Genomic DNA, 15,333 nt, shown 5'->3' with positions numbered 1-15,333 from the left:
ATGTAAAAGAGAGCAATCATATCAATAAATCTACCAATGATAATAAGCTCTAAATACTAGACAAAGATAAACATAAATCTAAAAACAAATTAGACAGAGAAAGCAAACCCCAAGTCTACTGTTGCTCCCAAAGTCCACCACCTCAGTTTTGGGATGATCTGTTGTCTATTCAGGTATTCCACAGATGCAGGGTACATCAAATTAATTGTGGAGATTTAATCCACTGAGGCTGCATGCAGAGATTTCCCTTTCTCTTCTTTGTTCTCAAAGCTCCTAGGGTTCAGCTTTGGATTTGGCCCTGGCTCTGTGTGTGGGTCACCCTCTGGCATCTGATCTTCACCTAGACAGGAGTGAGTAAAAGGAGCAGCTGATTAGGGGGCTCTGGCTCACTCAGGCCTCTGGGAGGGAGGGATATGGAATGTGGGGCCAGCCTGCGGCAGCAGAGGCTGGCATGATGTTACAACAGCCTGAGGCACATTGTGTGTTCTCCTGGGAAAGTTGTGCCTGGATCACAGGGCCCTGGTAGTGGCAGGCTGCACAGGCAGCCTGGAGGGATGGTGTTAATAGTGACCTGTGCTTACACACAGGATTCCTGGTGGCTGCAGTAGCAGCGTTGTTATTTCATGCCAGTCTCTGGTGTCTGCACTGACAGCTGCGGCTTGCCCCTTTCTCTGGAGTTCGTTTAGGTGGTGCTCTGAATCCCCTCTCCTCACGCACCCTGAAACAATGGTCTCTTGACTCTTAGGCAAGTCCACACTTTTTCCCAGACTTCCTCCCGGCTAGCTGTGGCACACTAGCCCCCTTCAGGATGTGTTCACACAGCCAACCCCAGTCCTCTCCCTGGTATGTGACCTCCGAAGCCCGAGCTTCATCTCCTAGCCCCCACTCACCCCAGCAGGTGAGCAGACAAGACTCTCAGGCTGGTGAGTGCTACTCGTTTCTGCCAGCGTTTGGTAGGTGTTCTGTAGGAGTTGTTCCACGTGTAGATGTATTTTTGATGTTCTTGTGGCGACGAAGCTGATCTCCATGTCTTACTCCTCCGCCATTTTGAAGGTCCTCTCTGCACATTGTTTTAATCAGATAGTTTCTTTTTGGGCTACTGAGTTGTGTGATTTGTTTATATATTTTGGATATTAACCCTTTATCACATATATATTTTATAAATATTTTCTGTCATTCAGTAGTTTGTCTTTATATTTTTTTGATGGTTTCTTTTGTTGTGCAGAAGCTTTTTAGTTTGATGTAGTCCCATTTTTTATTTATGCTTTTGTTGCTTTTGCTTTTGGTGTCAAATGTAAAAAGTCATTGCCAAAACTGTTGTAAAATAGCTTTCCATTATGTTTTCTTCCAGGAGTTTTCCAGTTTTACAGGTCTTAAATTTAAGTCTATAATCCATTTTCATTTAACTATCTTAAAATTTTATTTGTCAATTATACCTCAGTAGAGCTGATAAAGTATGGCTAGTTTCTCAGGGTATTTTTTAGTGATCCATGTTTATAGTTCTCTGTTACTATTGTATGTAGTGTAGTCTAAACCATTTATATTCACTGTAGCATTCAATCAAGTAACCAAATTTGTCTTGCTTGGGAGAAAAGAGAAAGCTAGAAAATGAAAAACTAGATCTTTGTAGTCATATTTTTGAGCAAACATTTTTTTACACTGTAACAAATTTAAAAGTGATAAAATAAGCATACATATATCACAAAATATTTTTATTCATTTATTTAAATTTTTATTGGAGTATAGTTGATTTACAATGTTGTGTTAGTTTAAGTTGTACAGCAAAGTGTTTCAGTTAGACATATACATATATCCACTATTTTTTAGATTCTTTTCCATGTAGCTCACTGTATTTAGTAGAGTTCTCTGTGCTACACAGTAGGTCCTTATTAGTTGTCCATTGGTTATATAGTAGTGTTTATATATCAATCCCAATCTCTCAATTTATCCCTGCCTCCTTCCCCCCACCCCAGTAACCATAAGTTTGTTTCCTACATCTGTGGCTCTATTTTTGTTTTGTAAGTAAGTTCATTTGTACCTTTTTTTTAGATTCCATATATAAGCAATATCATATGATATTTGTCTTTCTCTGTCTGACTTAGTTCACTTAGTGTACAATCTCTAGGTCTATCCATGTTGCTGCAAATAACATTTCTTTTTCATAGCTGAGTAATATTCCATTGTATATATGTACCACTTCTTCTTTATCTATTTCTCTGTTGATGGACATTTAGGTTACTGCTATGTCTTGGCTATTGTAAATAGTGCTGCAGTGAATTGGGGTGTGTGTATTTTTTGAGTTATGGTTTTCTCCAGATATATGCCCAGGAGTGGGATTCTGAATCATATGGTAGTTCTATATTTTGATTTTTAAGGAACCTCTATACTGTTGTCCATAATGGTTGTATCAATTTACTTTTCCACCAGCAGTGTAGGCACATTTGCTTTTCTCCACACCCTCTTCAGCATTTATTGTTTGTAGATTTTTTGATGATGGCCATTCTGACTGGTGTGAGGTGATACCTCATTGTAAGTTTGATTTGCATTTCTCTAATAATTAGTGATGTTGAGCCTCTTTTCATGTGCTTTTTGGCCATCTGTATGTCTTCTTTGGAGAAATGTCTATTTAGATTTTTGACCCATTTTTTGATTGGGTTGTTTGTTTTTATGATATTGAGCTTCATTAGCTGTTTGTATATCTTGGAGCTTAATCCATTATAGGTCACATTTTTTGCAATTTTTTTTTCCTATTCTGTAGGTTGTCTATTCATTTTGTTTATAGTTTCCTTTGCTGTGCAAACACTTTTGAGTTTAATTAGGTCCCATTTGTTTATTTTTATTTTCATTACTCTAGGAGGTGGATGAAAAAAGATAGTGCTATGATTTATGTCCGAGTGTTCTGCCTGGTTTTCCTCTAAGAGTTTTATAGTATCTGGATTTACATTTAAGTCTTTAATCCATTTTGAGTTTATTTTTGTGTATGGTGTTAGAGTGTTTTAATTTTATTCTTTTACATGTAGCTGTCCAGTTTTCCCATCACCACTTATTGAAGAGACTGTCTTTTCTCCATTTTATATTCTTTTCTCCTTTGAAGATACATGCAAAAGTACTCAACAAAATACTAGCAAACTAATCCAACAGTACATGAAAAGGTTCACACATGATTATCAAGTGGGATTTATTTCAGGGATACAATGGATCTTCAATATACACAAATCAATCAGTGTGATACACCACATTAACAAACTGAAGAATAAAACCATTTGATGCAGAAAAAGCTTTTGAAAAAATTGAACACCCATTATGATAAAAACTCTCTGGAAAGTGGACATACAGTGAACCTACCTCAACATAATATAGGCTATATATGAGAAACCCACACCCAACATCATTCTCAGTGGTGAAACACTGAAAGGATTTGCTCTATGATCATAAAGAAGACAAGAATGTCCACTCTCACCTTTTTTATTCAACATAGTTTTGGAAGTCCTAGCCATGGGAGTCAGAGAAGAAAAAGAAATAAAAGGAATCAAAATAAGAAAGAAGAAGTAAAACTGTCAGTGTTTGCAGATGACATGATATACATAGAAAATTACAAAGATGCCCCCAGAAAACTACTAGAGCTCACCAATGAATGTGGTAAATTTGCAGGACACAAAATTAATACACAGAAATCTTTTGTATTTCTATATACCAACAACAAAAGATCAGAAAGAAAAATTAAGGAAACAATTCCATCTACCATTGCATCAAAAAGAATAAAATACATAGGAATAAAGCTACCTAAGGAGGCAAAAGACCTATACTCAGAAAACTATAAGATAGTGATGAAGTAAAAAATGAAAAACAGGTGGAGATATACACCATGTTCTTGGATTGAAAGAATCAATATTGTCAATGTGACTACACTACCCAAAGCTATGTACAGATTCAGTGCAATATCTGTCAAATTAACAATGACATTTTTCACAGAATTGGAAAAAAAAAATTACAGTTTGTATGGAAACACAAAAGACCCCAATTAGCCAAAGCAATCTGGAGTAAGAAAAACGGAGGTGGAGGCTTCCTAACTTGAGACTATACTACAAAGCTATAGTAATCAAAACAGTTTGGTACTGACACAAAACAGGAATATAGATCAATGGAACAGGATAGAAAGTTCAGATATAAACCTACTCAGCTACGGTCAACTAATCTATGACAAAGGAGGCACATAAAACATTTGAATAAACTATTAATCTGTTATTCCATAATATATAAAAGTAACAAATCAAAACCACTTTTACTGACAATTATTCCTTAGATTTTGTCTAGGAATGCAAAGTTTATTTATAAATTAACTGAATTTAATATTAGTCTGAGGTCTCAAAGTTGACTAAAAATCTGAAAATGTAATTTAAGTTGACACATTAAAGCTACATGATTTTTAAGTATTATTAAAACTGAGTAGTAAAAATATTAATTATAAAGGATATCCATTATTAAAATGAATTTACAATTTGTGGTAACAATAATTACTTGCTCAATTTATCCAGCAAAAGTTGGAAATTGAACATTTTTTAAACTGATATATCAATCCACAACTTGTACTAATTAAAATAATACAGTACTATTTTTACAACATGGTAAAATCAAGGAGAAAATAACATTAAATCCCTCTTGTTTTTCCACCAATCATCAATTTATCAGGCTATTCATGAGTAATTTTTATCAATTTTTTTAATATACCTCTGTATTACCCTTGAATTTTGAATCTTGAAGTTATGACAAAAACTCAAGTGGCGGAGGAGGAGCTTCCAGTTGGAGGAAGAGTAAGACATGGAGATCAACTTCCTCCCCACAAATAAATCAGAAATATATCTACATGTGGAACAACCCCTACAGAACACCTACTGAACGCTGGCAGAAGATCTCAGACTTGCCAAAAGGCAAGAAACTCCCCACGTACCTGAGTAGGGCAGAAGAAAAAACAGAGACAAAAGTATAGGGACAGGACCTGCACCAGTGGGAGGGAGCTGTGAAGGAGGAAAGGTTTTCACACACTAGGAAGCCCTTTTGCAGGTGGAGACTGCAGGTGGTGGAGGGGGAAAGCTTTGGAGACACAGAGGAAAGTGCAGCAACAGGGGTGCGGAGGGCAAAGTGGAGAGATTCCTGCACAGAGGATCCATACCGGCCAGCACTCACCAGCCAAGAGGCTTGTCTGCTCACCTGCCATGGCGGGTTGGGGCTGGGAGCTGAGGCTCTGGCTTCGGAGGTCAGATTCCACAGAGAAGACTGGCATTGGGTGCGTGAACACACCTTAAGGGGGCTAGTGCACCACAGCTAGCCAGGAGTGTGTCTTGGAAAAGGTCTGGAACTGCCAAAGAGGCAAGAGACTTTTTCTTGCCTCTTGGTTTTGCGGTGCTTGAGGAGAGGGAATTAAGAGCACCACCTAAAGGAGCTCCAGAGACGGGCATGAGCTGCAACTATCAGCGCAGACACCAGAGACGGGCATGAGACACTAAGGCTGCTGCTGCAGCCACCAAGAAGCCTGAGTGCAAGCACAGGTCACCATCCACACCTCCCCTCCTGGGAGCCTGTGCAGCCCGCCACTGCCAGGGTCCTGTGATCCTGGGGCAATTTCCCCAGGAGAACACACGGCATGCCTCAGGCTGGTGCCACGTCAAACTGGCCTCTGTCGCTGCAGGTGTGCCCCGTGTTCCATTCCCCTCCATCCCCCTCTGTCCCCCTGGCCTGAGTGAGCCAGAGCATCCAATCAGCTGCTACTTTAACCCCATCCTCTCTGAGCAAAGACCAGATGCCCTCAGGCAACCTACAGGCAGAGGCAGGGCCAAATCCAAAGCTGAACCCCAGGAGCTGTGCGTACAAAGAAGAGAAAGGGAAATCTCTCCCAGCAGCCTCAGGAGCAGTGGATTAAATCTCCACAATCAACTTCATGTACCCTGCATCTGTGGAATACCTGAAAGGACAACGAATCAAACCAAATTGAGATGGTGGAATTTTGGTGCAAATATATGTATATTTTTTCAATTTTTTTTTTTTTTTCTTTCTGAGCCGTGTGGATGACAGGATCTTGGTACTCCGGCCGGGTGTCAGGCCTGTGCCTCTGAGATGGGAGAGCTGAGGTCAGGACATTGGTCCACCAGAGACCTCCCAGCTCCACATAATATCAAATGGCAAAAATCTCTCAGAGATCTCCATCTCAATGCCAAGGCCCAGCTCCACTCAATGACCAGCAAGCTACAGTGCTGGACACCCTATGCAAAAAAAAAAAAAGCAAGACAGGAACATAACCCCACCAATTAGGAGAGAGGCTTCTTAAAACCATAATAAGGTCATAGACACCCCAAAACACACCACCAGACACGGACCTGCCCAACAGAAAGACAAGATCCAGCCTCATCCATCAGAACACAGGCAATAGTCCTTTCCACCAGGAAGCCTACACAAACTACTGAACCAACATTAGGCACTGGGGGCAGACACCAAAAGCAATGGGAACTACGAACCTGTGGCCTGTGAAAAGGAGACCCCAAACACAGTAAGTTAAGCAAAATGAGAAGACAAAGAAACACACAACAGATAAAGGAGTAAGGTAAAAACCCACAAGGGCAAACAAATGAAGAGGAAATAGGCAGTCTATCTGAAAAAGAATTTAGAGTAATGTTAGTAAAGATGAACCCAAATCTTGGAAATAGAATGGAGAAAATACAAAAAACATTTAACTGAGAAGAACTAAAGAGCAAACAAACAATGATGAACAACATAATAAATGAAATTAAAAATTCTCTAGAGGGGATCAGTAGCAGAATAACTGAGGCAGAAGAATGGATAAGTGACCTGGAAGATAAAATCGTGGAAATAACTACTGCAGAGCAGAATAAAGAAAAAAGAATGAAAAGAACTGAGAACAGTCTCAGAGACCTCTGGGACAACTAAATGTACCAACATTCAAATTAATGGGGTCCCAGATGAAGAAGAGAAAAAGAAAGGGACTAAGAAAATATTTGAAGAGATTTTAGTTGAAAGCTTCCCTGACATGGGAAAGGAAATAGTCAATCAAGTCCAAGAAGCGCAGTGTCCCATACAGGATAAATCCAAGGAGAAACACACAAAGACGCAGATTAATCAAACTATCAAAAATGAAATACAGGGCTTCCCGGGTGGCACAGTGGTTGACAGTCCATCTGCCGATGCAGGGGACACGGATTCGTGCCCCAGTCTGGGAAGATCCCACATGCTGTGGAGTGGCTGGGCCCGTGAGCCACGGCCGCTGAGCCTGCGCATCCAGAGCCTGTGCTCCACAACGGGAGAGGCCACAACAGTGAGAGGCCTGCGTACCGAAAAAAAAAAAAAGAAAGAAAAAGTATTAAAAGCAGCAAGGGAAAAACAACAAATAACATACAAGGGAATCCCCATAAGGTTAACAGCTGATTGTTCAGCAGAAACTCTGCAAGCCAGAAGGGAGTGGCAGGACATATTTCAAGTGATGAAAGGGAAAAACCTACAACCAAGATTACTCTACCCAGCAAGGATCTTACTCAGATATGACAGTGAAATTAAAATCTTTACAGACAAACAAAAGCTACGAGAATTCAGCACCACCAAACCAACCTTACAACAAATGCTAAAGGAACTTCTCTAGGCAGGCAGGAAACACAAGAGAAGGAAAAGACCTACAATAGCAAACCCAAAACAATTAATAAAATGGTAATAGGAACATACATATCGTAACTACCTTAAATGTAAATGGATTAAATGCTCCAACCAAAAGACATAGACTGGCTGAAAGGATACAAAAATAAGACCCGTATATAGGCTGTGTACAAGACACCCACTTCAGACCTAGGGACACATACAGACTGAAAGTGAGGGGATGGAGAAATATATTCCATGCAAATGGAAATAAAAAATAGCTGGTCTAGCAATTCTCATATCAGAAAAAACAGACTTTAAAGTAAAGACTATTACAAGAGACAAAGAAGGACACTACATAATGATCAAGGGATCAATCCAAGAAGAAGATATAACAATTGTAAATATTTATTTACCCAACATAGCAGCACCTGAATACATAAGGCAACTGCTAACAGCCATAAAAGGGGAAAACGACAGAAACACAATCATAGTAGGGGAGTTGAACACCCCACTTTCACCAATGGACAGAGCATACAGAATGAAAATAAATAAGGAAGCACAAGCTTTAAATGATACATTAAACAAGAGGGGCTTAATTGATATTTATAGGACATTCCATCCAAAAAGAGCAGAATACAATTTCTTCTGACGTGCTCATGGAACATTCTCCAGGATAGATCACATCTTTGGTCACAAATCAAGCCTTGGTAAATTTAAGAAAATTGAAATCGTATCAAGTACCTTTTCTGAGCACAACTCTATGAGAGTAGATATCAATTACAGGAAAAATCTGTAAAAAAATACAAACACATTGATGCTAAACAATAACACTACTTAATAACCAAGAGATCTATGAAGAAATCCAAAAGGAAATCAAAAAATACTTGGGAACAAATGACAATGAAAACACGATGATCCAAAACCTATAGGATGCAGCAAAAGCAGTTTTCAGAGGGAAGTTTATAGAAATACAATCCTACCTTAAGAAACAAGAAACCTCTCAAATAAACAAGCTAACCTTACACTTAAAGCAGCTAGTGAAAGAAGAACAAGAAAACCCCAAAGTTAGCAGAAGGAAAGAAATCATAAAGATCAAATCAGAAATAAATGAAAAATAATGAAGGAAACAATAGCAATGATCAATAAAACTAAAAGCTGATTCTGTGAAAGGATAAAAAAAGTTGATGAACCATTAGCCAGACTCATCAAGAAAAAAAGGAAGAATACTAATCAATAGAATTGGAAATGAAAAAGGAGAAATAACAACTGACAAGCAGAAATACGAAGGGTCATGAGAGATTACTACAAGCAACTCTATGCCAATAAAATGGACAACCTGGAAGAAATGGACAAATTCTTAGAAAAGCACAAGAAGTGGGGTTTATTCCGGGAATGCAAGGATTTTTCAATATATGCAAATGAATCAATGTGATACACCATATTAAGAAATTGATTAATAAAACCATATGATCATCTCAGTAGATGCAGAAAAAGCTTTTGACAAAATTCAACACCGATTTATGATAAGAACTCTCTAGAAAGTAGGCACAGAGGGAACTTACCTGAACATTATAAAGGCCATATATGACAGACACACAGCCAATATCGTCCTCAATGGTGAAAAACTGAAACCATTTCCACTAAGATCAGGGACAAGAAAAGGTTGCCCATTCTCACCACTATTATTCAACATGGTTTTGGAAGTTTAGTCACACACAGCAGTCAGAGAAGAAAAAGAAATCCAAATCGGAAAAGAAGAAATAAACCTGTCACTGTTTGCAGATGACATGATACTATACATAGAGAATCATAAAGATGGTACCAGAAAACTAGTAGAGCTAATCAATGAATTTGGTAAAGTAGCAGGATACAAAATTAATGCACAGAAATATCTTGCATTCCTATACACTAATGATGAAAAATCTGACAGTGAAATTATGAAACACTCCCATTTACCATTGCAACTAAAAGAATAAAATACCTAAGAATAAACCTACCTAAGGAGACAGAAGACCTGTGTGTAGAAAACTATAAGACACTGGTGAAAGAAATTAAAGATGATACAAATAGATGGAGAGGTATACCATGTTCTTGGATTGGAAGAATCAACATTGTGAAAATGACCGCAGTATCCAAAGCAATCTCCATATTCAATGCAATCCCTATCAAAGTATCACTGGCATTTATTCACGTAAGTAGAATAAAAAATTTCACAATTTGTATGGAAACACAAAAGACCCCGTATAGCCAAAGCAATCTTGAGAAAGAAAAATAGAGATAGAGTAATCAGGCTCCCTGGCTTCAGACTATACTACAGAGCTACAGTAATCATGACAGTATGTACTGGCACAAAAAGAGAAATATAGATCAATGGAACAGGATAGGAAGCACAGCGATAAACCCATGCACGTATGGTCACCTTATCTTTGATAATGTAGGCAAGAATATACAATGGAGAAAAGACAGCCTCTTCAATAAGTACTGCTGGGAAAACTGGACAGCTACATGTTGAAGAATTATATTAGAACACTCCCTAACACCATACACAAAAATCAACTCAAAATGGTTTAAAGACCTGAATATAAGGCCAGACACTATCAATCTCTTAGAGGAAAACATAGGTAGAACACTCTATGACATAAATCACAGCAAGATCCTTTTTGACCCACCTCCTAGAGAAATGGAAATAAAAACAAAAATAAACAAATGGGACCTAATGAAACTTAAAAGCTTTTGGACAGCAGAGGAAACCATAAACAAGATGAAAAGACAACCCTCAGAATGGGAGAAAATATTTGCAAATGAAGCAATTGACAAAGAGTAAATCTCCAAAATTTACAAGCAGCTCATGCAGCTCAATATCAAAAACACAAACAACCCAATCCAAAAATAGGCAGAAGACCTTAATAGACATTTCTCCAAAGAAGATGTACAGATTGCCAACAAACACATGAAAGAATGCTCAACATCATTAATCATTAGAGAATTGCAAATCAAGACTCTCTCACAGGTCAGAATGGCCATCATCAAAAAATCTACAAACAATAAATGCTGGAGAGGGTGTGGAGAAAAGGGAACCCTCTTGCACTGTTGGTGGGAATGTAAATTGATACAGCCACTATGGAGAATAGTGTGGATGTTCCTTAAAAAACTAAAACTAGAACTAGCATATGACCCAGCAATCCCACTACTGGGCAAATACCCTGAGAAAACCATAATTCTAAAAGATTCATGTACCACAATGTTCATTGCAGCTCTATTTACAATAGCCAAGACATAGCAGTAACCTAAATGTCCATCGACAGATGAATGGATAAAGATGTGGCACGTATATACAATGGAATATTACTCAGCCATAAGAAGAAATGAAATTGAGTTATTTGTAGTGAGGTGGATGGACCTAGAGTCTGTCATACAGAGTGAAGTAAGTCAGAAAGAGAAAAACAAATATCGTATGCTAACACATATATAGGGAATCTAAAAAAAAAAAAAAAATGGTGCTGAAGAACCTTAGGGGCAGGACATGAATAAAGACATGTAGAGAATGGACTCTAGGACACGGGGACGGGGAAGGGTAAGCTGGGACAGAGTGAGAGAGTGGCATGGACATATACACACTACCAAATGTAAAATAGATAGCTAGTGGGAAGCAGCTGCATAGCCCCGGGAGATCAGTTCGGTGCTTTATGACCACCTAGAGGGGTGGGATGGGGGTGGGGTGGGAGTGAGGGAGACGCAAGAGGTAAGAGTTATGGGGATATATGTATATGTATGGCTGATTCACTTTCTTATAAAGCAGAAACTAACCATTGTAAAGCAATTATACTCCAATAAAGATGTTAAAAAAAAAGAAAAACTCAAGTGGCTTGCTTTTCTTTTTCTTTTTCCTAAATTTCAGGGTTGTCTAGAAAAATAAAGGTTTAGAAAGTAAACATATATAATAAAAAACAAACAGTTTAATATTTATATATTCATTTTGATAATTATTTAGATTTGATATTTAAGAGTGTACATATAATCACACAATGTATTTTCTTTTATGACTAATTAATCTCCAAGCTTCTCAAAAGAATGGGAAAAACAGAAGAGGAAAGACCAAAAGCAAAAGAGAAAGGAAGCTGGTTTCACACAGAAATGAAGTTATCACTGTAAAAGGCAAATTATCTTTCATCTGCAATACAGAAGTAAAGTTTAGATGCAGAAAACCTTATGTGAACATCTACTCTCAAAGAAACTAACTCCACATGTTTATTACTTTCTTTTAAACAGTGAGTCATCTTTTAAAGATATTTACAGAGTAAAGAAAATCTGGTGTAGATACATTTTTCTCACTGACATCATTTTCCTTTTGCCTAAAGGACTGACTTTATCATTTCTTATAGTAATCATTCATGAACTTTCATATGTCAGAGGAAGTCTTTATTTCTCCTGTTTTTGAAATATCTATTGACTGGGTTTAGAATTATAGGTTCACAGTATTTTCTTTATATTTCTTGTCCTTAGGGTTTGTTGAAGTTACTTGACCTGTGGTTTATACTTTTCATAAAGTTCAGAAATTTTTCAGTGATTATTTTTGCAAATACCACCCCCATATCCCCAGCCCTATTCCTTCAGTTTCTCCAGTTATAGGAGTATTAGGCCAATTGTAGTTTACTTCTTTTTTCTTTGTTTCATATTTTTTTAACTTTTTGATTTGAAATAATTGTAGAGTCACAGGAAATATCAAATATACAGGGAGGTTTAATGAGCCCTCCATTCTGCTTCCTCCCGTGTTGACATCTTACATAACTTTGCTATTGACAGTCCAACATGCAAACCAAAAAATTGACATTGTGTAATTCAGAGAGGTTATTCAGATTTTAAAATATGCATTTACTCGTTTGTGTGTTGTGTGTGTCTGTATATATTTATACTCCATTTATCAGTGCATAGCTTCATGAAGATGAAACTACAATGAAGATAGAGAACTGGCTACTCCTTTACCTCATTCCTCACCCTGGTCTAAATCTCTCACCCCTGACAACCACTAATCTGTTATTCTCCATCTGTGTAACTGTTTTTCATTTCCTAACTATTCTGTAAATGCTATCACACAGTATGTAAATTTTTAAGATTAGATTTTTTTTTTCCTCACTCAGATAATTCCCTTGCTGTCCATCTAAGTTATTACACGTAGCAGTAGTTTCTTCATTTTTAGTGCTGAGTAGTGTTTCATGGTATGGATGTAACAGTTTGCAGACGTTCGCCCACTGAAGGATATTTGGGTTATTTCCAGTTTGGGGCTTTTACAAATGAAGTTCTCTGAACATTTGTGTACAGCCTTTCTCTTGCACATAGGTTTTCATTTCTGTGTCATAAATGCTCGAGTCAGTGTTTCATTGTGTATAGTTTCTACTGTTTTTTTTTTCAAGCTCACTAATCTTTTCTCCTACAGTATGTGATCTATTAATCCCATCCAGTGTATTTTTCATTTTAGACATATTTTTCATCTCTGGATGATTGATTTGGGTCTTTAAAAAATATCTTCCTTATCCCTGCTTAATATTCTCAATATTTTCCTATCTTCTTGTCTATATGGTATCTTATAATAATAACTATTTTAATGTCTTTATCAACTAATTCTGTCATCTGTTATTTCTTGCTCTGTTTCTATTGATTGATTTTTCCTGCATCTTATGTCTGGTAATTTTTTTTTAATTGAATGAAAAACATTCTGAATTTGATCTTTCTGGGTATTAGATATTTCTGTATTCCTGTAAATATACTTGAGGTTTGTTCTCTGGTGCAGTTAAGTTTCTTGGTAACAGCTTGACTTTTTAAGGGTATGTGTCATTCAGGGTCCAGCAAGAGAAGTAGCAGAACCATTAGGATGAAGGATGAATATATACATAGGAAATGAGTGAATTGGCTTATTCAGTGTGGGGGCTGGTTAAGTGGTTTCTACAAGGCTATTTCTGTATCTAAAGCTAGAGCTCAATGTCCACAGGGTAGGCAGTCTGATGAAAAGCTTGGAAATAGCCTGTAACCCCATGAACTGGAACCTCATAAGGATTAACTAAAATTCATGTCCTTTTTTCTTGCCTCTGAACTAGTTGAGAAACGTATGCTGCATAAGTCATTGCCCTTCTTGTAACTAAACATACATGGCCCAGGAGTCACAAAATTAATGAAGATCCAGAGAGAACAGTTAGCAGCCACAGGCCCAGCTGCTACTCTGGGTCAAGGAAGTGCGTCAGCAGATTAACAACAATACGTGTGTCTGCATCAGAATGGCTGCTCCCTTGCTTGAGTCCTCCAACTCCCACCAGAGAATTACCCTTGGAACCTCCCTGAAACAAGAAGCACACTAGAAAGGCAATTCTGAAATGCTGTTAGAATTTCCAGAACAGCCTTAAGTCAAGTCTAATTTTGTTTTACTACTGAAGTAATTTCTTTCTGAGTACTCTTCCTAATGTGCCATGAATTCCATGTTTTTCTACTCTGGTGATAGGAACACAAATTATTCTTAAACCTATAGAGCTCCAGGTCCCTCTCTTCCTTTCAGATGAGTTTGAGTAGTTTCCTCACACACATGTACTGCTTACTACTCAGCACCCTCTGCAGATATCTGGAGCTCCTCTCCCCACCCTCTCTTTTTCTCTGCAGTTCTGTCCTCTCCAGTAGTCTATCCTGAGAATTTTAGCTCCTTGGGTTCCCTGAAATCCTCACTCAGTCTTTGCAACTCAATCAGAGTCTTCCTGGCTTTCCCCCTTCCTGTTCTGTGTCCTGGAAACACTCTGTTCAGTAAGTGGTGGTGGTTGTAGGGTTTACCTCATTTTCTGTCCCTCTGCCAGAAACATTGACTTGGTTGGCTGATATCCAGTGTCTGAACATGTTTGTTTCATATATTTTGTCACCATTTTAAAGTTGTTTTTGAGGAGAAAGGGCGATCCCGTTTTTATTTTTCCAGCTTGGCTGAAAGAAGTATTCTCTGTTAGATTTAATATTATTCTGATTCATCCTTTTGGAGGGCATAATCTTCCAGAGATTTTTTTTAGGCAAGAGGATATTTTATTCATCCTGTCCCCTCCTATTGATGGGTCCTGAACTTGAAACTTTGTCTCCATAGCCCAGTAAAACTTGAGAAAAAACTGCTCTGCTTTTCACAGTTTTGTATTTTTGCCTCTCACCTTGCACTGCTGCAGAATTACCTTTCTTGGGGGAAGTTATGGTGAAACTGGATGTTGCTGAAATCTCTAGTGTTAATATCTTCTCCGTGAAATCATCAAATCCACAGCTGGTTTCCCTATCCAGTGACAGCTGCCCTCTTTCTTTGTAGAACATTTCAGTATCTTGTCTTTTCCCTTAATCAGCACATGGCCCCAGTGAAAAAATGCCTGCTCATTATAAATCACCTCTCTGAAGTTTTGTCCTCTAATTATAGCTCCTTTTGTCTTTGCTGTCCCATCAGTTTTCAAAAATATTTACAATACTTTTAAAATACAAACTTGTATTCTTCTGCCACAAGGCTACTCCATTTACCCAAAAGTAGAAGTCAACTGTTACTTTTTAAATTATGGTTTTCTGATATTCAGATATATACATACATGTATATATACAAATATCCATATGTATACAAATATACATATACACATATATTTAAATATATACATATACATTTGAATATATACACATATACATGTATATTCAAATATA

The 15,333-nt window shown here is 37.7% G+C and overlaps 1 pseudogene; it reads right to left on the bottom strand.

Annotated features, from left to right (window-relative positions):
- The window catches only part of LOC112405976 (uncharacterized), a 30,831-nt pseudogene extending 15,870 nt beyond the window's left edge, over positions 1 to 14,961 (bottom strand).
- Between the last annotated feature and the right edge of the window lie 372 nt (positions 14,962 to 15,333).

This window comes from Neophocaena asiaeorientalis, unplaced genomic scaffold (assembly GCF_003031525.2).
Source record: "Neophocaena asiaeorientalis asiaeorientalis breed wild unplaced genomic scaffold, Neophocaena_asiaeorientalis_V1.1 scaffold379, whole genome shotgun sequence".
In the NCBI taxonomy this organism is placed as follows: Eukaryota; Metazoa; Chordata; class Mammalia; order Artiodactyla; family Phocoenidae; genus Neophocaena; species Neophocaena asiaeorientalis.
This window is presented reverse-complemented; position numbering and strand designations above follow the sequence as displayed.